Source organism: Dendrobates tinctorius, unplaced genomic scaffold, assembly GCF_039654945.1.
Source record: "Dendrobates tinctorius isolate UK_male_01 unplaced genomic scaffold, ASM3965494v1 ptg000296l, whole genome shotgun sequence".
Classification (NCBI taxonomy): Eukaryota; Metazoa; Chordata; class Amphibia; order Anura; family Dendrobatidae; genus Dendrobates; species Dendrobates tinctorius.
The window spans coordinates 2,912,887-2,937,147 of NW_027361963.1; the positions used below are offsets into that span (position 1 = coordinate 2,912,887).

At 46.6% G+C, this 24,261-nt stretch overlaps 1 pseudogene; it reads right to left on the reverse strand.

The window, feature by feature from the left end:
* Positions 1 to 3,442: 3,442 nt before the first annotated feature.
* LOC141073056 (uncharacterized) overlaps positions 3,443 to 24,261 on the reverse strand; it is a 53,348-nt pseudogene continuing 32,529 nt past the window's right edge.

Consider the following 24,261-nt stretch of genomic DNA (forward strand, 5'->3'; position numbering starts at 1 on the left):
AGGCTTCTCTCCCTGTGACTCTGGTCAGCAAGTTTCAGGCGGTCCACCTGCATAGGTTCAGGTACAGAGGCAGAGGAGAGGATCCTGGGTCGAGGACTGAGTGGCCTGCGAACAGAAGACACTGGACGGGAAACCCTTCTCTCCCTGGCCCGTTCCTGAAACCGGAGATCTATCTGGGTAGCTAGGGAAATCAAATCTTCTAGCGCTGTAGGGGTATTCCGACCAGCGAGCTCATCTTTTATACGACTCGAGAGGCCTCGCCAGAAGGCGCCCACCAACGCCTCGTTATTCCAACCTAAGTCGGAGAACAGGGTTCTAAACTGTATGGCGTACTGGCCCACGGTTAGAGAACCTTGGCAGAGGTTAAACAAAGCCTCAGTGGTGGAGGCTAAACGACCCGGTTCGTCAAAAACCCGACGGAAAGTGTCTAGAAAAACGGATAACTGGGTAACCACAGGGTCATCACGCTCCCAGAGAGGATTGACCCAAGCCAGAGCGTCCCCCTCTAGGTGAGATGATGAAGGCCATTTTGGCTCGGTCAGTGGGGTCCTGCTGAGGCAGTAATTCAAAATGAAGGCATTGATTTATAAATCCCCGCCACAATTTGGCATCACCGCAATACCGGGGTGGTTTGGCCAATCGCGGAGGATGTGAACCCGCAGCAGGAGGAGCAGAGCCAGCCAAGTGCAAGGAAAGTAACCGACCGTCTACCGAAGCCATGTAGCTGAGGATATGCGACTGGGTGTCACGCTGCTGCGCCAATTCTTGTTGCAAGCCAGCCAACTGGGCGGCGTTACCAGGGTCAGAGGATTGGAGAGCGGAGAGACGCGAGTCCATAGTTTTCACAAAGGACATCATGCACATCTGGTTCTCCCGAAGGAAAACCAACTCCTTTTGGGCAGCCGTGGCTCCAGCAGGGTCCATGGCCTGTCCAGCTGTTACGGTTGCAGTAGCGGAGAGGAACGAGGAGGCAACCTGGAAGTGGACCCTCTGGGTCACGGCTCCAGAGCACCTGGGGGCGAGCATCCAGGTGAGGACCACCCCCTATACAGGGAGTGTTAGGGGCAGACCCCCAGGGGATGGAACCGCGATAGCCGGAACCAAAGGGACGACTGGGGCTTAAGACCGGAGTGGAGGCACAGGCGGGTCCGTAGACAGAGCACAGAGGACCACAGAGACCGTGGATAATGGGCAGGCCGCAGGACTGGAGCGCAGCGGGAGGCAAGAGCTGGAGACTGCAAAAGAGGAAGCACAGAGATAACACTGAGCGAAAGGCAAGGCAGACAAGCAGGGAAAATCAGAGGAAAGGACGGATGGATGGACGGGGCTGAACAGGGAAGACACCAGGACCCAGGGAAGCAAGGAAAGGCTGGAGAAACAGGGGACGAGTGATCAGAGGCAGCACTAGCAGCGGCAATGATTCTATGATTCAAAGGCAGAGGACCGGAGACACAGATGACAGTGCAGACAGAAGCGTTAGGCTGGGGGGCCTGAGACCAGGGCTGTGGAGTCGGTAAGCCAAACCTGCGACTCCGACTCCTCAATTTCCCTTACACCGACTCCGACTCCAACTCCTACTCCACGACTCCGACTCCCACACATATTGCTTGAAAAATTTATTGTAGTACAATGTGAACCTCAGACATTTAATCATTTTTATGATCCAATAATCAAGATATTTAGATAGAACAGAATATATATTGGTGTACTACCCGGTTTTCATTCTTTTTGGTACAGATACGATATGGATAGACAGATATGGATAAATGGATAGATAGAGCAGATTTCTAATCTGCTTTTGCTATTGAAAACATTATCTATGAGCTCAAAAACCTTTCAGGTGATGCAGTTTTTTAAAAAGATGATCAGCTTTTGCAGCTGAAAAACGTATCCTCAAAAAACACGCTGTGTGTGAATGTAGCCTTAGATCAGGAATATAACAGCCATTTATAGGACATTTCATAACTTTCCCAAACTCCTATGAAAAAATATTCAGCACATCCTGCATTGAATTACTGTACCCAATTTATTATATATTTTAGGAGTCGGAGTCGGTCCATTTTATACCGACTCCAACTCAGACTCCACCAAAATGAGCACCGACTCCGACTCCACAACTCCGACTCCACAGCCCTGCCTGAGACACAGAGACCCCTGCCAAGAGACAGCAAAATCGTAGACAGGCGTCTTACCACTCCAGACGCCGGCCATAAGTAGCGACGGGCGCCGCCATGTTGGAGGTGGAGCCATGCGCGTCACACTACCCAGGAGGCTGCGTGCCAGGGAGACGACAGTGCGCAGGTGCCCAACGCCGAGGGAGCCGGAGGCCGGGCGCAGGGACGCGCCGGAGAGCAGGAGCGCGCCAGGAGGTGCGCGCAGATGAACAAGTAAGGGCCGAGACCTCCGAGGAATTGACATCTGAGAGTTGCGTCATTCCACAGGACCTCAGACCTCTGACAAAGCTCAGTATAATTGTTTTCTGCTGTGCGGTTCCCGTGTCAGGTTCATGATCCTTGTCTCTGCCACATTGACCCCGTCAGGTTCGTCATAAATGTCCTAAAGCTTCAAAAAAGTCGTCCACTGAAAGACGTTTAGGATTAAGAGAGGTTAGGGAAAATACCCAGGTTTTAGGACCCCCCCTTACAAAAGTGGCATTATTCCCACCCTCTGTGACTCATTCCCTGATGACCGGGAGCACAAGGTAAACAATAATTTGCAACTCTCTTTAAAAATTCTGAACTGGTCCTTTTCCAGGAAATTTGTCAGGGTGTGCTATAACACGTTCAGGGGAACTTAACGATACGTCAGATGGTACAGGAGTCATAACAGCGGTCTGAGGAAAGGGTTTCTGAGGGGCAGTGAGAGCACCAGAAATCTGGCCCTGTAACTGAGCATGAGAGGAAGCCAGTTTGTGTTGTTCCAAGGCTAAAGCTTGAACTGAGTCAGATTCGCCACCTGATCACACAAAGTATGTAACGGATCTATAGGTGGGAAACTGAAAAAATTTTAACGGTCAATCATAATGTGATGCGAGTCACAATAGTAACTATATAAACTACTTACTGTAAGTAAAGGGAGGTCAAACAATCTGCGGTCAGGTCCAGGAAATGGCGCGGAATGACAAAGGAAAGTCAGAGACGAAGTCCAATACACGAGCCGAGCTCAGGAAAGCCAGAAAGACAAAACAGGGAGCAGGCACAAGCAAAGACAGGTCACAAGCAAATGGCATGAGTCTGGGAAGAGAATCAAGTCAAACTGGGTCAGGCACAGAGGGATCAATGTTACAAAGGCAACAGCAAGTGTACGATTGACACTGGGGGGAGGAACTAGAATGCTGAAGAAGCCTGATTAAGGAAAATGAACACAGGTGATTGCAGCACAGACCCAGCACAGACTGACAGCCCCGACACAAAGTAACAAAAAGACAGAAGCAGAGTGGAAATTGTGACAAATACAGGTTTTCTCCTGTGTGAATTCTCTGATGTTTATTAAGTGGTGATTTACCTGTAAAGCATTTTCCTCATTATAAACATGAAAATGGTTTCTCCCCTTTGTGAGTTCTTTGATGTTTAACAAGACTTGAATTAGCGCTAAAAATTTCCCTCATTGTGAACATCAATTTGGCTTCTCTCCTGCATGAATTCTCTGATGTTTAATAAGGTCGCTTTTTTTGTGTAGGCCTTCACACATTCCAAACATGAATATGGCTTCTCTCCTGTATGAATTCTCTGATGTATAATAAGATTGCTTTTATTTGTGAAGGCCTTTACACATTCCAAACATGAATATGGCTTCTCACCTGTATGAATTCTCTGATGTGTAGTAAGATTGCCTTTATGTGTAAAGCATTTCCCACATTCTGAACATGAATACGGCTTCTCTCCTGTATGAATTCTCTGATGTTTAATAAGATCGCTTTTATTTGTGAAGGCCTTCACACATTCCAAACATGAAAATGGCTTCTCTCCTGTATGAATTCTCTGATGTTTAATAAGATCGCCTTTTTTTGTGAAGGCCATCACACATTCCAAACATGAAAATGGCTTCTCTCCTGTATGAATTCTCTGATGTATAATAAGATTGCTTTTATTTATGAAGGCCTTCATACATTCCAAACATGAATACGGCTTCTCTCCTGTATGAATTCTCTGATGTGCAATAAGATTATTTTTCTCTGTGTAGGATTTCCCACATTCTGAACATGAAAATGGCTTCTCTCCTGTATGAATTCTCTGATGTTTAATAAGATCGCCTTTTTTTGTGAAGGCCTTTACACATTCCAAACATGAATACGGCTTCTCTCTTGTATGAATTCTCTGATGTATAATAAGATTGCTTTTATTTGTGAAGGCCTTCATACATTCCAAACATGAATGCAGCTTCTCTCCTGTATGAATTTTCTGATGTGCAATAAGATTCTTTTTCTCTGTGTAGGATTTCCCACATTCTGAACATGAATATGGCTTCTCTCCTGTATGAATTCTCTGATGTTTAATAAGATTGCTTTTTTCTGAGAAGGCCTTTCCACATTCCGAACATGAATATGGCTTCTCTCCTGTGTGAGTTCTCTGATGTATTAGAAATTTTGCTTTATATGTAAAGCATTTCCCACATTCTGAACAGCAGTATGTCTTTTTTCCTTTGTGTTTTCTTTGTGCTAAAAAATCTGTGCTTGTAGTAAGTTGCTTGTCACACTGAAATTTTGTATCCACTTTGTCACCTGGAATTGTGGTAACAATGTGAGATTGCTCAGGAGAGGGCTCCTCATGATTAGGAGGAGTATAAGAAAGTGAAGTGCTGTGAACTCCAGGAGGTCCATGAAGGGTAATGAGGTTTTCTCCATTAGACTGCTTCCTGATATCTTCTTTCTTACAATTTAGTGATAAACCGTTATTCTCACAAGGATTTCCTATAAGGATGAAGGATAGATTGGATGTGAATTTTTTCTACAATACAGAAGGGATTTCTAAATTTACTTAATAAAAACAAATAAAAAGCGCTCCTTGTGTGAATCAGCAGATAATATTGGGTTATGGTGAGTGGCTACTACTCCCCTGGATTAGCTGTGCAGCTCCAGGCACAACCCTGGTGTTAACATGATTGATCCTCCATGGCTGCAGCGGTGCTGCCTAATCCTCCACCAAGAGGTCCAGATGGAAAGAACCAGGATAAAAGTATACAGTGGGGAAAAAAGTATTTAGTCAGTCAGCAATAGTGCAAGTTCCACCACTTAAAAAGATGAGAGGCGTCTGTAATTTACATCATACGTAGACCTCAACTATGGGAGACAAACTGAGAAAAAAAAATCCAGAAAATCACATTGTCTGTTTTTTTTTCATTTTATTTGCATATTATGGTGGAAAATAAGTATTTGGTCAGAAACAAAATTTCATCTCAATACTTTGTGATATATCCTTTGTTGGCAATGACAGAGGTCAAACGTTTTCTGTAAGTCTTCACAAGGTTGCCACACACTGTTGTTGGTATGTTGGCCCATTCCTCCATGCAGATCTCCTCTAGAGCAGTGATGTTTTTGGCTTTTTGCTTGGCAACATGGACTTTCAACTCCCTCCAAAGGTTTTCTATAGGGTTGAGATCTGGAGACTGGCTAGGCCACTCCAGGACCTTGAAATGCTTCTTACGAAGCCACTCCTTCGTTGCCCTGGCGGTGTGCTTTGGATCATTGTCATGTTGAAAGACCCAGCCACGTTTCATCTTCAATGCCCTTGCTGATGGAAGGAGGTTTGCACTCAAAATCTCACGATACATGGCCCCATTCATTCTTTCATGTACCCGGATCAGTCGTCCTGGCCCCTTTGCAGAGAAACAGCCCCAAAGCATGATGTTTCCACCACCATGCTTTACAGTAGGTATGGTGTTTGATGGATGCAACTCAGTATTCTTTTTCCTCCAAACACGACAAGTTGTGTTTCTACCAAACAGTTCCAGTTTGGTTTCATCAGACCATAGGACATTCTCCTAAAACTCCTCTGGATCATCCAAATGCTCTCTAGCAAACTTCAGACGGGCCCGGACATGTACAGGCTTAAGCAGTGGGACAAGTCTGGCACTGCAGGATCTGAGTCCATGGTGGCGTAGTGTGTTACTTATGGTAGGCCTTGTTACATTGGTCCCAGCTCTCTGCAGTTCATTCACTAGGTCCCCCCGCGTGGTTCTGGGATTTTTGCTCACCGTTCTTGTGATCATTCTGACCCCACGGGGTGGGATTTTGCGTGGAACACCAGATCGAGGGAGATTATCAGTGGTCTTGTATGTCTTCCATTTTCTAATTATTGCTCCCACAGTTGATTTCTTCACTCCAAGCTGGTTGGCTATTGCAGATTCAGTCTTCCCAGCCTGGTGCAGGGCTACAATTTTGTTTCTGGTGTCCTTTGACAGCTCTTTGGTCTTCACCATAGTGGAGTTTGGAGTCAGACTGTTTGAGGGTGTGCACAGGTGTCTTTTTATACTGATAACAAGTTTAAACAGGTGCCATTACTACAGGTAATGAGTGGAGGAAAGAGGAGACTCTTAAAGAAGAAGTTACAGGTCTGTGAGAGCCAGAAATCTTGATTGCTTGTTTCTGACCAAATACTTATTTTCCACCATAATATGCAAATAAAATGAAAAAAAAAAACAGACGATGTGATTTTCTGGATTTTTTTTTCTCAGTTTGTCTCCCATAGTTGAGGTCTACCTATGATGTAAATTACAGACGCCTCTCATCTTTTTAAGTGGTGGAACTTGCACTATTGCTGACTGACTAAATACTTTTTTTTCCCCACTGTAAGTAAAAAATGGGCTTCCGAAAGTGCCGCCAATGATGTATGGAGAGTCTTCTTATCTTATTAAAATTATTCTATTAAGCTACGTGTTACGAAGCCGGTCCAGCTCCTTCATCGGACTAATACAAGCTGAGTAATACATGCCGTCATTTATACAATCCATAATGACATCACAACCTTAGAGGTTGTCCACTTCAATGTGTACTGGGCAAATCAATTTAAACATTGGAAATAAGGCTTTCTTCAAATACCTTGCATTTCCAAATGTGCCTGTGAGCGGCGCTATCACTGTACGCTCATCTCTATTACGTGACCCCCGGCTGCCGCTGACTCTGATGTCCGGTGATGTCACGACAACTTTCGGAATTGGAAGCTGAAGCGGCATCACCGAGGCAGGACCCAGTCTCCTGAGTGACTGTGCTGTGGACGGACTTTCACCGCACATCACAACATTGCGATGCTCAGGGAGACTGGGTCCTGCCTCGGTGATTATTACAAAACACCAGTGATTGTCTGTCCACTGTCTCTAACATCATGTCCTCCCTGTATCTGAAACTGTCAAAAACTCCTTGTTTCCTCCCTCCACTAACTTACCTATGCCCGACATTGCCATCTCCGTGTGTGGTTCCACCATTACTCCCCAGCAACATGCCCGCTGTCTTAGGGTCATACTTGATTCCGATCTTTCATTCGCCCCCCACATTCGATCACTGGCTCACTCTTGTTATCTGCACCTCAAAAACATTTCTAGAATTTGACCTTTTCTTACTTTTGACTCTGCAAAAACTCTTACTGTTTCTCTTACTTAGTCTCGTCTGGACTATTGCAACTCTCTACTAATCGGTCTCCCTCTTACCAAACCCTCCCCTCAGGACTATCCGTCCTGAATGCAGTAGTCAGGATCATATTCCTCACTAACCGTTACACCGATGCCTCTACTCTGTGCCACGCATTGCACTGGTTACCCATCTGCTACAGAGTTCAACATAAACTTATTACTTTCATCCACAAAGCGTTCCATGCTTCAGCAGCACCCTACATCTCCTCCCTCGTCTCATCTACCACCCTACCCGTGCCCTCCATTCTGGTAATGACCAGATTACCATCCATAATGTAAGCTTGTGAGCAGGGCCCTCACTCCTCTTGGTATCTGTTGAATTATGAGATTATTGTTATGCTGTAATGTCTTTTATTGTCTGTACAAGTCCCCTCTAAAATGTAAAGTGCTGCGGAATATGTTGGCGCCATAGAAATAAAATGATCATTGTCTTGTTGTCTGCAGTGATGACGACTCATTAAGAGCACTATAGCCAATAACGGAGATCAGCGGCTCTGCCAGAATAAATGGCATCAGCTGCTCAAAACCACTGAGCTCCCTTACAGGCGGCAGCGCTGTCAATGTGATATCAGCACTGCAGCCAATAGCAGACATTGATAGCAGCAACGGAGACTCAGCACTGAACCAGGGGAGAGTGAATACAGCACAGGATTGGTGTTTGTTACTGAGAGACAGTGGTTTTTCACAATCAGAAAACCCCTTTTAAGAGATTAATATGAAGTATTGTGTTTATAAGACATTTCCCACATAGTGAACATGATTACTGCTTCGATCTTGTGACTTTTTCATGTCAAACAAGACTTAATTAATCTCTAAAGAATTTCCCACATAGTGAACATGAGTACGGCTTCTCTCTGGTGTGGCTTCTTTCATGTACAACTATAGTTGATTTTTGTGACAAACATTTCCCACATTATATGCCTCACAGATCCATTTTTTATTCATTTTTTTTTCATCCTCACATTTCAGGAGTCATAATGCTATTATACACTAAGGGGCAATGGGGTTGGATGTTATATACTAGGGGCACAACAGGGCTGGCTGTTATGCACCGAGGGAAGGGCAACGGGGCTGGATGCTATACACCGAGGAGGTGTGTGTAACGGAGGGGGGGTGATGGGTCTGGTTGTTTTACACCAGGGTGTGGCGACGGGGCCGGATGTTCTGTTCCTTCTACATCCAAGATGGCGTCCATAGTGGCAGAGGAACGACAGACGTATGTCTGACCCACACCTCCATATCATGGCACTTACTGACTTACCACAGGGCTCTTCATGCCACCGGGCGGCCGGCCTGGATGCAGAAAGACCAACATGCTGACCTCAGTGTAGGAGACAGTGGGAGGCATCATTATAATCACACGCCAGTCATCATCACGCGCTGGACATTATTACATACCTGTGGAAAAATCTACGGGAATCTCCTCCTTCCCGTCACTCACACACGGCTGATCCCCCCTCGTCATCGATTCTTCTTCTGTCTCATCCTTCACTTTAATATTAATCAGATCTTCCCCCTGATATATCAGATGTAACAATCAGCACAATACAAGAAACCACCAAAATCTATTACATCTATGACATTGATCAGAAATGTCCCCCCATATACAGATCCAGATAAGGGCCCAGCATCATCTACCTGATGTTCCTCAAGGACATTGTGATTCTCCTCTGGACAGTCCTGGGGATACAGAGGACAGGGACATCTCTCCGGTGGATTTCTCCTCCTGGATCCATCTGTGGAGACACACAGTGATTAAATAAATTGTGTCATGAGAAGATAGAGTAGTAGGTGACCACAGAACAGACATGAGTCTCCCCTCCTCACCCTGCTGATCGGCCCATATTGCGATCGCCTCTTCTGCTCCATGTATAACCTCAACCTTAATATTAATCAGATCTTCACCCTAAAAAGTAAAATGTAAGATGAGCTCAGGTCCCATCACTTCATGGTCAGATGTTGTGGGGGCTTCAGTGTCATCTACCTGATGATCCTCCGGGATGTTGTGATTTTCCTCTGGACAGTCCTGGGGATACAGAGGACGGGGACATCTCTCTGGTGGATTTCTCCTCCTGGATCCATCTGTGGAGACACAAAGACTGAATACATGACCTGCCGTGTATCTGTCTATATACAGTGGTTACGTAAAGTGTTCAGACCCTATTAAATTTCTCACTCTTTGTTTCTTTGCAGACATTTGGTAAATTCAAAAAAGTTCATTTTTTTCTCTTTAGTGTACACTCTGCACCCCATCTTGACTAAAACAACAGAAATGTAGAAATTTTGCAAATTTGTTAAAAAAAAACCTGAATTATCCCATGGTGATAAGTATTCAGACCCTTTGCTCAGCGTTGAGTAGACGCACCCTTTTGAGCTAGTACAGCCATGAGTCTTCTTGGGAATGATGCAACAAGATTTTCACACCTGGATTTGGGGATCCTCGGCCATTCTTCCTTGCAGATCCTCTCCAGTTCCGTCATATTGGATGGTGAACGTTGGTGGACAGCCATTTTCAGGTCTCTCCAGAGATGATCAATTGGGTTTAGGTCAGGACTCTGGCTGGGCCAGTCAATAATGGTCAGAGAGTTGTTCTGAAGCCAATCCTGAGTTATTTTAGCTGTGTGCTTAGAGTCATTGTCTTGCTGGAAGGTGAACCTTCGGCCAAGTCTGAGGTCCAGAGCACTCTGGAAGAGGTTTTCATCCAGGATATCCCTATACTTGGCCGCCTTCATGTTTCCTTCAATTGCAACCAGTCATCCTGTCTCTGCAGCTGATGATGCTGCCACCACGTTTCACTGTTGGCATTGTATTGGGCAGGTGATGAGCAGTGCCTGGTTTTCTCCACACATAAATTTTTAGAAATATCACCAAAAATGTCTATCTTCGTCTCATCAGACCAGAGAATCTTATTTCTCATGGGAGTCCTTCATGTGTTTTTTAGCAAACTCTATGCGGGCTTTTATGTGTCTTGCACTGAGGAAAGGCTTTCGTCGGGCCACTCTGCCATAAAGCCCTGGTGGTCCCAAACTTCTTCCATTTAAGTAATATGGAGGCCACTGTGCTCTTAGGAACCTTGAGTACTGCAGAAATTCTTTTGTAACCGTGGCCAGATCTGTGCCTTGCCACAATTTTGTCTCTGAACTCCTTGGCCAGTTCCATTGACCTCATGATTCTCATTTGGAGTGACATGCACTGTGAGGTCTTATATAGACAGGTGTGCGCCTTTACAAATCAAGTCCTATCAGTTTAATTAAAAACAGCTGGACTCCAATGAAGGAGTGGAACCATCTCAAGGAGGATCATGAGGAAATGGACAGCATGTGACAAATATGAGTGTCTGAGCAGAGGGTCTGAATACTAATGACCATGGGATATTTCAGTTTTTCTTTTTTAATAAAATTACAAATATTCCTACATTTCTGTTTTTTTTTCAGTCAAGATGGGGTGCAAAGTGCACATTAATGAGAAAAAATGATTTTTTTGAATTTACCAAATAGCTGCAATGAAACAGAAGGGAAAATTTAAAGGGGTCTGAATACTTTCCGTACCCACTGTATGAGACACGTCTCACAGAAGTGGTAATTCTAGGTTTATGTATCAGGGACTAAATTACATTGTTGTGGTCCTCACCACCGGTACCGAGGTCCCAGCACATTGTGGCCCCAAGTATGAAGAGACAATCAGTGAGGCCAAAGCCTAATGCTCTCTGCTCTGCACTCGGAGGATGAGGACCCTGAGGAGAAGGACAGAGAAGACCCTCCTCAGTCAGATGGAGGAGCCGCACTAAGAAACACAACTTCTTCAAGTTTCGTCTCCACCAGGAATAGAACCACAGAGGAGCTGGAGAAAGATCCACATTTTAAGACCCTAAATGCAGCGATAAATTAATATCGATCGCAACATTTAGGAGCCCGGGAGAGGGCCAATGGTTGTCATGGCAACCCGAGATCGTCATGACAACCTCGGGATCTGCCAGTGACAGGCTGTTTAGACCATGCCAGGAGCACAGTCTAAGAGGCTTCTGTCAATGCAGTACATGTGCAGTGTAATGCATGATATCTGCAGTCAGATTAATAAGTTAAGGTCACATAGAAGAACTAAGTAAAAAAAAGTAAAATAAATCACAAAATAAATGAAAAAACATGACAATATTTATATAAAAACAAATAAAGTACACATATTTGGCATTACAGTGTCCAGAACGACCCAACCTATAAAAATGTCACACTAATTAACCCCTTGTGAGGTAGCGCTGTCATTCAGATAGGGGATTCTCGCTTAGCCGCCACAAAACCAGATCCAGCACGGGTTTTCCATAAACCAGTATAGTCCATGCGGTTTATTGTGCAGCGTAAACTAAAGCAAGTAACATACAGTTCACATCAGCATAGCGTCCTTTGACAGATCTTCTCTCTGTCCTCCCTGTGGCCACCACTTGGTGTTCCTAACCTCTTTATTGATTCGCCGACGGTCCAGCCTCAACCGCTCAATCTCTTGCAGGTACCCCACTCGATACTCCAAGAGCATCCTAAAGTTTCTCGGGCTTTCCAAGGAGCTAACCACCAGGACGGGAATCCTATCCTCTTCACTGGATACCTGGTCTTCATCATCAGGAGGGATCCTCACCCTCACCACACCGGAGCAATTTACAAGGTCTTGCATTACCTTCCCGAATGTTCCAGTGATTCTCCCAATCAGACCTTTGGGAACCGGAACTACCTCTTTCCGCAAACCCAACCGATCCATAGCTTCTCTTGCTAACTCTAGGCGTCGAGTAGCTTTCATATTACTCCGCCTAACCAACTATTTGATATGGAGACACTGTAGATGCATGTTTTTCAAGACAGCCACCCGCTTTGCTGTGTCTTCCCTGGCTGACATTATCACCAACTGCCGAGTCTCAGGCGCCCACCAGTGCACCTTACACAATTTGACCACCTCTTTGAAAGCCTCAGGCACACCTTTCTCAGCACAGGCTTCTTTGCATGTCTTCTGGTACATCAATCACAAACTCGAAGGTCGTGGCCTTGCTCTCTTCCTGACCAGGAGGCTCTGGCTTTACCACGGACACTTCCCTCACTACAGTTGCCCCGACCGGGTAACTTCTTCAGTTCTCAGCTCCTCAACCTCACGAGATCTCATCTCTTCCCGACCGTCTGACAAGATGGCCACCGGCAGCTCCGTTCCACCACCAGTCGGACCCAGCCGCTGTTCATCACCGTCCAAGTTCTTCTCCCGCAGAAGACCACTTACAGTTTCTTTGAGCTCTAAGACCTCTTTCTCGAGCTCCTCAACCCTGTGCTTGGCCTTTTGTCTCAGGACTTTTTCCCGTTCGAGATGTCCTTCCACTGACTCCTTTATCAGCTGTATCTCACGATCCTGTTCTCTTTTGGCCAGCACGTGTCTCACCACTACCTCTTTAATTATATTGTCAAAGGGTATCACTGGGTCAGTCCCACCAGTCGAGTAAACCGTCCCATTACCGTTTAACCGTGTTTTTACCCCAGTCGTCTCATCTTATCTTAACTCATCTCATCAACAGGGAGGAAATGATTGAGGAGGTAAAAGTGGCTGGGACCCTAGAGGTAGCGACCATGCTATTTTAGAATTTTGGATAACTAGAGGAGGAAGACCTGAGAAGACTCAGACGTCAAGGTTAGATTTCAGAAAGGCAGATTTTAAGGGATTCAGAAAGAGAATTGGAGGGATCCAATGGCTGGATATCCTTAAAGACAAAAATGTCCAGGAAGGATGGGAAATCTTGAAAAATGAAATTCTCATAGCACAATTGTTACCAATTCTGAAAAGAGGGAAGAATAGGAAGCATTTAAGGAAACCTGGATGGATGAACACAGAACTTAAGCACATGCTAAAAAGGAAGAAAAAAAGTTTATAAAATGGAAAGAGGGAGGCATATCTAAAGAAGAATATAATGCTGTCTGCAGAACCTGCACGGCACAAATCAGATTATCTAAAGCTGACAATGAATTGAGGCTTGCAAGAAATGTCAAAAGCAATAATAAAGGATTTTGGGGATATGTCAAAAGTAAAAGAAAAGTCAAAAGATGCTATAGGATTTTTACAGGATGAAAATGATGAAATGGTAAGACAGGATGTTGAGAAGGCCAAACTTTTAAATTCCTATTTTGCATCTGTTTTCTCTCAGAAAGGAAATGTAACATCAACTGTTCTTCACTGTCCTATTAAGGGAATAGAAGAATCCAGGATATCTATAAACAGAAAGATAGTGAGGAAACACTTAGCTAACCTAAATGAATTCAAGTCTCCTGGTCCAGATGAATAACACCCCAGAGTACTGAAGGAGATAGCAGAAGAAATTTTTGAACCCCTCTCCATAATCTTTGAAAATTCTTGGAGAACAGGAGAAGTCCCAGAAGACTGGAGAAGAGCAAATGTTGTTCCTATCTTCAAAAAGGGGAAGAAGGTGGACCCAGCCAACTATAGGCTAGTGAGTCTGACTTCTATACCAGGAAAGATCTTTGAACAAATTATTAAACAACATGTATGTCAGTACCTGGATAAGAATGAAGTGATTAAACAGAGTCAGCATGGGTTTGTAACTAATAAGTCATGTCAGACTAACTTAATTTCCTTCTATGACGGAATCACTGATTGGGTGAATCAAGGAAATGCTGAAGATATAGTATATCTTGACTTCAGCAAAGCATTTGACAAAGTATCTCATACAATCCTTATTGAAAAAATGACTAAGTATGGAATGGACAAGGCAACTGTTAGGTGGATTCATAACTGGCTTAGTGATCGGACCCAAAGAGTGGTCGTAAATGGCTGCACATCCAGTTGGAAGAATGTCTCAAGTGGGGTACCACAGGGCTCTGTCCTGGGCCCTGTATTGTTCAACATCTTTATCAATGATTTAGATGAAGGAATTGAGGGTAAACTGATTAAATTTGCTGATGACACAAAGCTAGGAGGGATAGCCAATACTAGAGAAGAGAGAGAGAGGATTCAAAAAGAAATAAACTGGAGAAGTGGGCAGCAACTAACAGAATGGTTTTTAACAGGGAAAAATGCAAAGTACTACATCTGGGCAATAAAAATGAAAAAAGCATATACAGAATGGGAGGAACAGGGCAAAGCAACAGCACATGTGAAAAAGACTTGGGTATACTAATAGATCACAGACTGAATATGAGTCAACAGTGTGATGCAGCAGCAAAAAGGCAAACGCAATTCTAGGATGTATTAACAGAAGCATACAGTCTAGATCACGTGAAGTCATTATTTCCCTCTACTCCTCTTTAGTCAGACCTCATCTGGAATATTGTGTCCAGTTTTGGGCACCACATTTTAAAAAAGACATCAACAAACTGGAGCAAGTTCAGAAAAGAGCGACCAGAATGGTGACCGGTCTGCAAACCCTGTTTTATGAGGAAAGGTTGCAGGATTTGGGAATGTTTAGTTTGCAAAAGAGAAGACTGAGAGGAGACTTAATAGCTGTCTACAAATATCTCAAGGGCTGTCACATTGTAGAAGGATCAACTTTATTCTCATTTGCACAAGGAAAGACTAGAAGCAATGGGATGAAACTGAATGGGAGGAGACACAGATTAGATATTAGAAAAAACTTTTTGACAGAGTGATCAATGAGTGGAACAGGCTGCCACGAGAAGTGGTGAGTTCTCCTTCAATGGAAGTCTTCAAACAGAGGCTGGACAGACATTTCTACGATTCTATGCTGCACTCTTCAAAATTCATACACACACTGCGGTTCCCCAGACATACCCAATGAGGCAACCAGTGCTGCCATTTCCTGAACCACCCCAATTTGGGTCGCCGCCCCCTCCTGGGACTCCACCCCTTTTTGGGTTATTACCACAATTTGGGTCACCGCCCTCCTCTGGGACTCCAACCCCTTTTGGGTCACCACCCCTTTTGGGACTCCACCCCCTTTTGGGATACCACCCCAATTTGGGTCACCGCCCCCTTCTGGGACTCCACCCCTTTCTGGGCTACCACCCCGATTTGGGCCACCGCCCCCTTTCGGGATTTCCCCATGTCTGTTCTGCAGAACTTCTTATGCCACAGTTGACACAGTACAGTTTATGTTTTTTTGGGCTGGTATTGGCCCTTTAAGCACGACACCACACCAGTTCCTTCTGGCACTGCCACAGCTCCTGCTGTCACAAATCACCGGCACCTCCGGCTGTCGCTCACAAGCAGCTGCAGGTGTCACTGCAGCTCCTGCTGCGCCGTCTTCGTGGACCCGCCGATCCACCGGAAGCCGCTTGTCCCCTTCGTAACCCCGCCGAGTTACAGCAAGCCGCTTGTCACCTTCTTGACTTGAACTGAGCCACCGCAGGCTGAGTCGAGAAAAGAAGAAAAAAAAAAACACACCACAAAAAACTCACATGTCCTGTCTGTGTGCTATTCAGGACGTACCGTCTCCGCCTGAGACCGTTCAACACACAGGGTGTACCGGGTGCTATTCAGGGAGCTGACCCTCCTCCCAGGGTTTCCCAACACACCGGCCCCACCAGGTCCAGGGGCTCAGCGGGTGCTCTTCAGGACATCCGTCTCCGCCTGAGACTGCCCAACACTCACGCCTCACCAGGTCCAAGGTCATACCACGTGCTCCAGGGATCCTCCCAAAACTAACCCTCCAGGACCTTGCTCACTGAACCCTCCAGGAACAGTCTTTATCACTGACCCAGGTCAGCACACCACAGACTCCTGTCTGTCACCTGCTGGTGACGGCCACACAGGTTCCCGGACGCCTCTTCTCCTCAGAGGTATCCCACAAATATCAACACAGTCACTTTCTCTGACTTCGGTCAGTATTACTCACGATTTTCCAGACCGTCTGCTCTCCTGGCTCAGAGCCGCCAGTATGGCAACATGTGCTTCTTGGAACCACTGCCCGCAGTCTGTCACCAATTGTGAGGGAGCGCTGTCATTCAGATAGGGGATTCTCGCTTAGCCGCCACAAAACCAGATCCAGCACGGGTTTTCCATAAACCAGTATAGTCCATGCGGTTTATTGTGCAGCATAAACTAAAGCAAGTAACATACAGTTCACATCAGCATAGCGTCCTGTGACAGAGCTTCTCTCTGTCCTTCCTGTGGTCACACAGGTTGGCATACACAGGCTCTTCAGCCTCATCATTATCTCACCCACATCAGGGTTTCCTCATGGCTGTCTCTCCACGCTGCAGACATCCACTCTCTCCTCTGGGACTCTCAGACGCTGCAGCCGTGACACACAGCCACTCCACAGGCTGGTAGCCAGGAGATACTTCTCCCAGCGGGACCTTCCACACTTGGATCAACCAGGTCCCAGCAGTCACCTCATGCGACCTACCCTGGCCACATTATATGGTCCATAGCCACGCCCACCGGGTCACAAGACTATGACCTCATCACAGGTCCTTCAACCACTCACACTCTTTACAACAGCGTTAATAAACACCCCCCCGGGTGGGTTTGTAGGTAACTAGTTCCTGACACATTGAACCAGCACCTCAGCAGTACCACTGCTGATTAACACACACATAAATCTCCATCTCAAGGCCACCCACCTTGAGATACATAACGGTCATTCAGTATCTTGCCATTCATCCACTCTCCTGGGACATCCATACAGCGCCCCTTAGTGGACACAGTGGTCACTACACCACACCCTTTATGCTTTATCATATCACTGAACGGAAAGTGGAATAAAACAAGATCTAAAAGACAAATGTATATAAGAATGTTATCGCTAAAAAGTCATCTTGTCCCGCAAAAAAACAAGCTGCCATACAGCTCCATCAGTGGAGAAATAACATACGTATAGCTCTCAGAATAAAAGCAATGCAAAAACTATTACGTTTACTATAAAATAGTTTCATTGTGTAAAAAAAAAATGTTATAAACGTCGTATCGCTGTAATGGCACTGACCCAAAGCTGTTTTACCACTCGGTGAAAAGCATAAAAAAGAGAAAAAATTAAACTTAAACAGTTCCTAAATTGCTGTTTTTTTGTTAATTCTAACTCCCAAAAAATCAGGAAAATTATAGCGCTCCAAATATGGTGATACAAAAACTTAGTTTAGTAAATAAAAAGTGTCTTTTAGATTTCGACAGAAGCCAGATATAAAAACCCGATATAAATCTGGTATCGATGTAATTGCACCGACCCGAAGAATAAAGTCGTCTAATCACTTATACCGGACGTTACAGCAAGCCGCCTGTCACCTTCTTGACTCGAAGAGCGTAAAAAATAAATAAAACCAATTCTTCACGATGCTGTTAATTTGTTAATTCTGCTTCCCAAAGATTGAAGTAAGGCTCAGCTAACATCTATCCTGCACTCTACGCTGAGCGCTTACATCGGGGTGTCCGTGTAAGTCTCTGAAATATGTGATTCAGCTGAAACCCCCAGTGGAAGATTCCCTATAATGAGGCAGATGGAGGCACTGTGTACACTGTCTTACATGTGATCCAGTGGTGTCCATCTTTTTAAGTGTGCTGTAGTGCAGCGGGTTGGTGCAGTGCAATAAATAGGCAGGGACCACAGAAAAGTTCACAGCAAATGTCTTTAATGTCTAAAAACTCACACACAGGAGTGATGTCCTCCGGATCGCAGCTCGGTCACCGTAAACACAGTCCAGAATTTCAAACCCGTTGCCGTGGATGATGGCACCACTGGTGTTTTTTGGGTGCATCAGCTGCCTTGAGTTCCCTGGTTCTATGTTAGCTTCACACAGTCCTGGGTTGCACAGACACCTTCCCTGCAACTTGCAAACTCCAAACTGACACACCCAAGGCAAAAACTGACTGAGTTAAATGGAATCGTAACAATAGAGCCACTTCCAAAAGCCGGGCTGGAGAGAGGGATTCGCCCCACTACCAAACCTGCAAATCCCTCTAAAAATAAAACTCCTTAACAGGTTTTCCTAAAAACCTGACTGAGTCACTACTTGGGCCCAATACACTGTTTTACTTTGCCTTGTGACTCACAGGTGTCCTGCTGTGAACACAAGGCACTCCTGCGTTTTTAATAAGACTCCGTCCGCATCCTAGGGGACACCTATTGACCCTCGAATATGATCCCCCTCATTGCCTCACATAATCCCCTCTGCTCAAACTTGTGGGGGGGTTGAACCCTTGTCACCATACAGGGTGCATGGGACAGGGCGCCTGGGACAGGGCATCCGCATTCCCTTGAGCCTTCCCTGCACGATGTTCCATGGTGAAATTGAAATTTTGCAGAGACAGGAACCATTTGGCGACCCGAACATTCCTCTCCTTGTCATTTCTCATCCAGGCCAAGGGTGAATGATCTGTCACTAAGCGAAGTGTTCGACCGAGGAAATAATAGCATAGGGACTCCAAGGCCCACTTAATAGCCAGGCACTCCTTCACCACTACGGTATAATTTTTCTCAGCCGCGGTGAATTTCCTACATACGTAGGTGACCGGATGTTCCTCACTGTTCATCTCCTGCGACAGGATTGCTCCTAGGCTAACGTTAGAGGCGTCCGTCTACACGACAAAGTCACTCTTGAAGTTGTGGCTGATGAAAACGGGCTGTCCACACAGCGTCACCTTCATAGACTGGTAGGCTTCCTCTGCTTGAGGATTCCACTGCACCATTACTGATTTCTTTCCCTTTAGGAGATTGGTTAGGGGTGTTGTTCTCCCAGAGAAATTAGGTATAAACCTCCGGTAACACCCAACAATGCCGAAATAATGCTCTCACCTGTTTGGCGGTAACAGGTCGGGGCCAGTTCTGTATGGCCTCGATTTTGAGTTTGATAACCCCACGGCCGATCATGTATCCTAAGTACTGGACTTCCTCGAGCCCTACTGCACATTTCTTGGGACTCGCCATCAAGCATGCGAATCTGAGCGAATTCACTACAGCTTGTACCTGGGACAAGTGGGTACGCCAGCCAGTACAGTACTAAAGATGATGATGGAATCCAAGTACGCTGGCGTATACTTCTGATGGGGTTCTAGCACTATGTCCATCAGCATCTGGAATGTGGCTGGTGCTCCATGTAGTCCAAAGAGCAAGACAACATAATGGTAAAGACCTTCAGTGTTATGTAGGGGTGATACAGGGGGAGGGGACGACAGTCAGTCAGTGGTAATACAGGGGGAGGCGACAGTCAGTCAGGGGTAATACAGGGGGAGGCGACAGTCAGTCAGGGGTAATACAGGGGGAGAGGGGCTCAGTCAGGGTGATACAGAGGGAAGTGGCACTGCCAGGGGTGATATAGGGGAAGCAGACAAAAAGGCAGCAACACTTACCTGCCTAGATCTAGGAACAAACGCACTGCAGGGTGCAGCCAGCCCATAAAGCAAGATGTTAGCAACACAGGTGCAAAATACCAGATTAACAGCCACTCTCCACATACCCATTCCTGGAGGGGGTGACTGCCCAGTATACAATTGCACAATAAAGGCCCGCATAGGGCGCTGTTCACACAGGGGAACTGTATAGTGTCTGGTTCACAGCCTATTAGTCACGCCCCTACTATTCGATTAGGCGGGCTGGCCAGCACACCGTCAATGCATACCAGTGTGAACACCCCTCACAGAAAAAAAAATAAAGAAAAAAAATGAATTTTTGGAGACCTTGAGTCTTCTTTAGTGGCTTTGCTATTTATATTTAGTTAAGTGTAGGGACCCGTAAGCGTGGGGAACTTTGGCACAGTTTACGGGCTCACGTATTTTGGCCAAAATATCAGCTAATACCTCACTAATTTTGTACTTTTTGCACTATATTTTTCAGGGTGCAGCCGAGCCCAGACAAGTCTGGTCTCTTATGAATCGAATAGTAGGGGCGTGACTAATAGGCTGTGAACCAGACACTATACAGTTCCCTTGTGTGAACAGCACCCTATGCGGGCCTTTATTGTGCAATTGTATACAGAGCAGTCACCCCCTCCAGGAATGGGTAGGTGGAGAGTGGCTGTTAATCTGGTATTTTGCACCTGTGTTGCTAACATCTTGCTTTATGGGCTGGGTGCATCCTGCAGTGCATTTGTTCCTAGATCTAGGCAGGTAAGTGTTGCTGCCTTTTTCTCTGCTGTTTAAAAATTAATTTTTGGAGACCTTGAGTCTTCTTTAGTGGCTTTGCTAGTGATATAGGGTAAAGGAACACAGGCAGCCAGGGGTGATACAGGGGGGAGGTGGCGCAGTCACGGGTGATACAGGAGGAGGTGGCGCAGTCACGGGTAATACAGGGGTAGAGGGGCTCAGTCAGGGTGATTCCAGGGCAAGGGGATTCAGCAGGGGTGATACGGGAGAAGGTGCAGTCAGGGGTGATACGGGAGAAGGTGCAGTCAGTGAAAGGAGAGATGAGGTAATTGGGCCCTCATTTATCCCCAAGTAATTTGGCCCCTCCCCCTCTATCCCCCCCCCATTTACACTTACTTTTAGGCTGGCAGGGGGGCTCTTGTTGAACATTTGTAGCTGTAGCAGGGAGTCCTCTATCTCTCTCTGCTGCTTACACTGTGGGGGAGGGGAGCGCGCTTTATAGATGACAGCAACTCATTACCTGAGCTATGCTATACGGCCAGGGAGAAGAGGTCACAAACAAAGCTAACACTGATTGGCCCCAGCGCAGCCTATCAGTGTTAGCCTTGTCAAGAGCTGCTTAACCCTCCCGCAGAGAAGAGTGGTGAGTGACAGAAAAAGTCATGAGAACGCAAGAGCGCTGTTACTTACAGTGTGCCGCAGTCTGCAGCAGCCGAACATGATTGTCAGCCGTGTTCTCAGTGACGCCCGCACTGCTCTCCGAGTAGCTCTGAGCACCGGAGCTGGTGACGTCACGCTGGGAGGATGTCCTGTTCGCAGCTCCTCCCAGTCAGTCAGAGAGCAGTGCGGGCGTCACTGATAACAGCTGACATGTTCGGCTGCTGCAGACTGCGGCACACTGTAAGTAAGGCTAGTTTCACACTAGCGTAAGGAGGAGCTGCGGAGGGATGCGGACTTCCTCCGTGAAGCTCCGCCCGTGGCCACACCTCCTCCGGTCAGCTCCGCCTCCGGCGGCATGCGGTCTGCGTACCCTATCTTTAGCATTAGGTATGCAGGCCGTGCTGATGTTTGCGGATGCCTCTGCATCCATAGTTTTGACGGTGCGGCGACCGAACCAAAATGCAACACGTTGCATTCGGCGCAGGTCGCCGCACCGTCAAAATGAGGCATGCTGAGGCATCCACATACATTGGCACAGCCTGCGTACCTAATGCTAAAGATAAGGTACGCAGGCTGCATACCGACGGAGAGGGAGCTGACCGGAGGAAGTGCAGCAGGGGGCAGAGCTTCACGGAGGAAGTCTGCATCCCTCCGCAGCTCCTCCATACGCTAGTGTGAAACTAGCCTAACAGAGCGCTCTTGCATTCTCATGACTTTTTCTGTCACTGCTAGGGGAGAGCGGTGCTGGCACACGTGACTTATGTTCACTTGCAGACTGAGTCTAACACTGCCCGCTGCTAAATTGAAATTAATATTCACCCCTCTCCACACCCATGGGGCTTGGGGAGCAATGAATATTCATTTCTCTATCAGCGGGTACAGGTTTTAGCCACAGCAGCTGGCTTCTGCTTCCTGTCACCAGATGCTACTCCGCTGGCATTGGAGGTTCCCATAGTAGCTGTCCACTGGCTGGGAGCCCCTGGAGCAGTGGGGGCCCTAGGCAGTTGCTGGCCAGTATGCCAGCAGCTGCCTATGCCTGGGCCCACCGGAGAGTCCTCTGGTGGGCCAATCCGACCCTGATCCTAAAGGTGGATGCCTCTTCCGTTGGTCCCGGAGCTGTCCTATACCAAAAGGATGCTCAAGGTCGAAAGCTTCCTTGCTTCTTCTTTTCCAAAACCTCACGAGCGGAGAGGAATTATGCCAGAGGGGTCAGGGAGTTGTTGGCAATGAAATGGGCCTTTACTGCGTGGAGATATCTCCTGGAGAGAGCTTGGTATCCTTTTAAGGTTTTTACGGACCATAAAAACCTTACATATATACAGACTGTTCAACGTCTGAATTTGCGCCAGAGGCCAGGTGGTCCTTATTCCTCTCCAGTTTCAATTTTACATACATTTTTTGCCCGAGGAGAAGTTACGTGCCGACGCTTTGTCTCGTTCAGTAGTCTCTTCCGAGGATGGGGATGAACCACGTCTAATTGTCCCCTCGAAGAGCCTTCGAACGGTTGCACCGGTGTCCCTTGAGCAGATTTCTCCGGGCAAAACTTATGCACCACCTATCTTGCAGTCTGAGGTTCTCTTGTGGGCACCTACCTCCAAAGTAGGTGGTCATTTCGGCACTAAGAGGACCACTGAACTCTTAGAGAGATATTATTGGTGGCCTCGGATGGCGCAAGATGTCAAGCTCTATGTGCAGCCCTCCGTTTCCTGCGCTAGGAACCGGCCTTTGAGGCAGAGACCTGCGGGTTTGCTCTATCCTCTGCCTGTGGCAGATAGGCCTTGGAAGATGGTCGGGATGGACTTTATTGTAGATTTGCCCAAGTCCCATAATAAGTCATTTGGGTGGTCACCGATCATTTCTCTAAAATGGTACATCTAGTGCCTCGTGTAACCCTCCGCGCGAGCACTGGCATTGTTATTTATCAAGCATATTTTCGCCTCCTTGGATACCTGATAAGATAGTCAGTGACCGGGATCCTCAGTTCGCGTCTCGATTCTGGAGGGAACTTTGCATCCTGCTCAGTACAGAGCTTCATTTGTCATCTGCATACCATCCTGAGACGAATGGGCTGGTAGAGAGGACCAATCAATCTTTGGTCATTATCTATGGCATTTTGTGTCCGTCAGTAACGACATTTGGTCAGAGTAAATGGCCCGGTTGTCTGGGAGTCCTGCTGGTGATTCGGATGCGTCTTCGGACGATTTTGAGGTCAATGCCATTGTCGGGTCTAAGGTGGTACGTGGTAAAAAAACAAATTCTGGTTGACTGGAAGGGTCATGGACCTGGGAACCTATCAAGCACATTCGTGCCCCCCAGTTTATTGCGGCTTAAGAGTGTGGCGAACGTTGCCGGGAGGGATGCTAGTGGGGGGGTAATGCTAGGCGCCGGGATTCTCCTGCGCACGGGGAAGATCCCAAGCCTTGTCTGCCTCTGCGGTCTCCCATTTGGGCTCGGCCGCTGCGGGTGCTGCTCAGCATAGACGTCGGTCCCAGCGTCTAGCTCAGGCTCGTGGTATTTTATTGCACACATTGAATGACCTGAACTTCCGTAGAAAGTACAGTCTGCTCTTTCCCTTCTTGTAAACCTTCTCCTTATGACACCTCCAAACGAGTTTGCTATCAAGGTGGACCCCAAATATTTGTAGCTCTCAACCATCTCCACCTCCTGGCCAGCAATAGTGATCGATACACCACCATCTCCTTGGTTTTCTTCACATTTAGTTCTAGACAGTTAGTTTGGCACCAATCCACAAAGTCAGAAACCACCCTTCTATATTCCTCCTCCCCCCAGTCCCCCACAATGCCCCCTACAATCACTGAGTCATCTGAGAATTTTTGGAGGTGACAGAGATCTGATTTATACTGAAAGTCAGCTGTACACAATGTGAAGAGGAAGGGCGACAGCACTGTACCCAACATTGCTCCATACACTGCCAGATACCACCTCCCCCATTCTTTCAAACTGCGG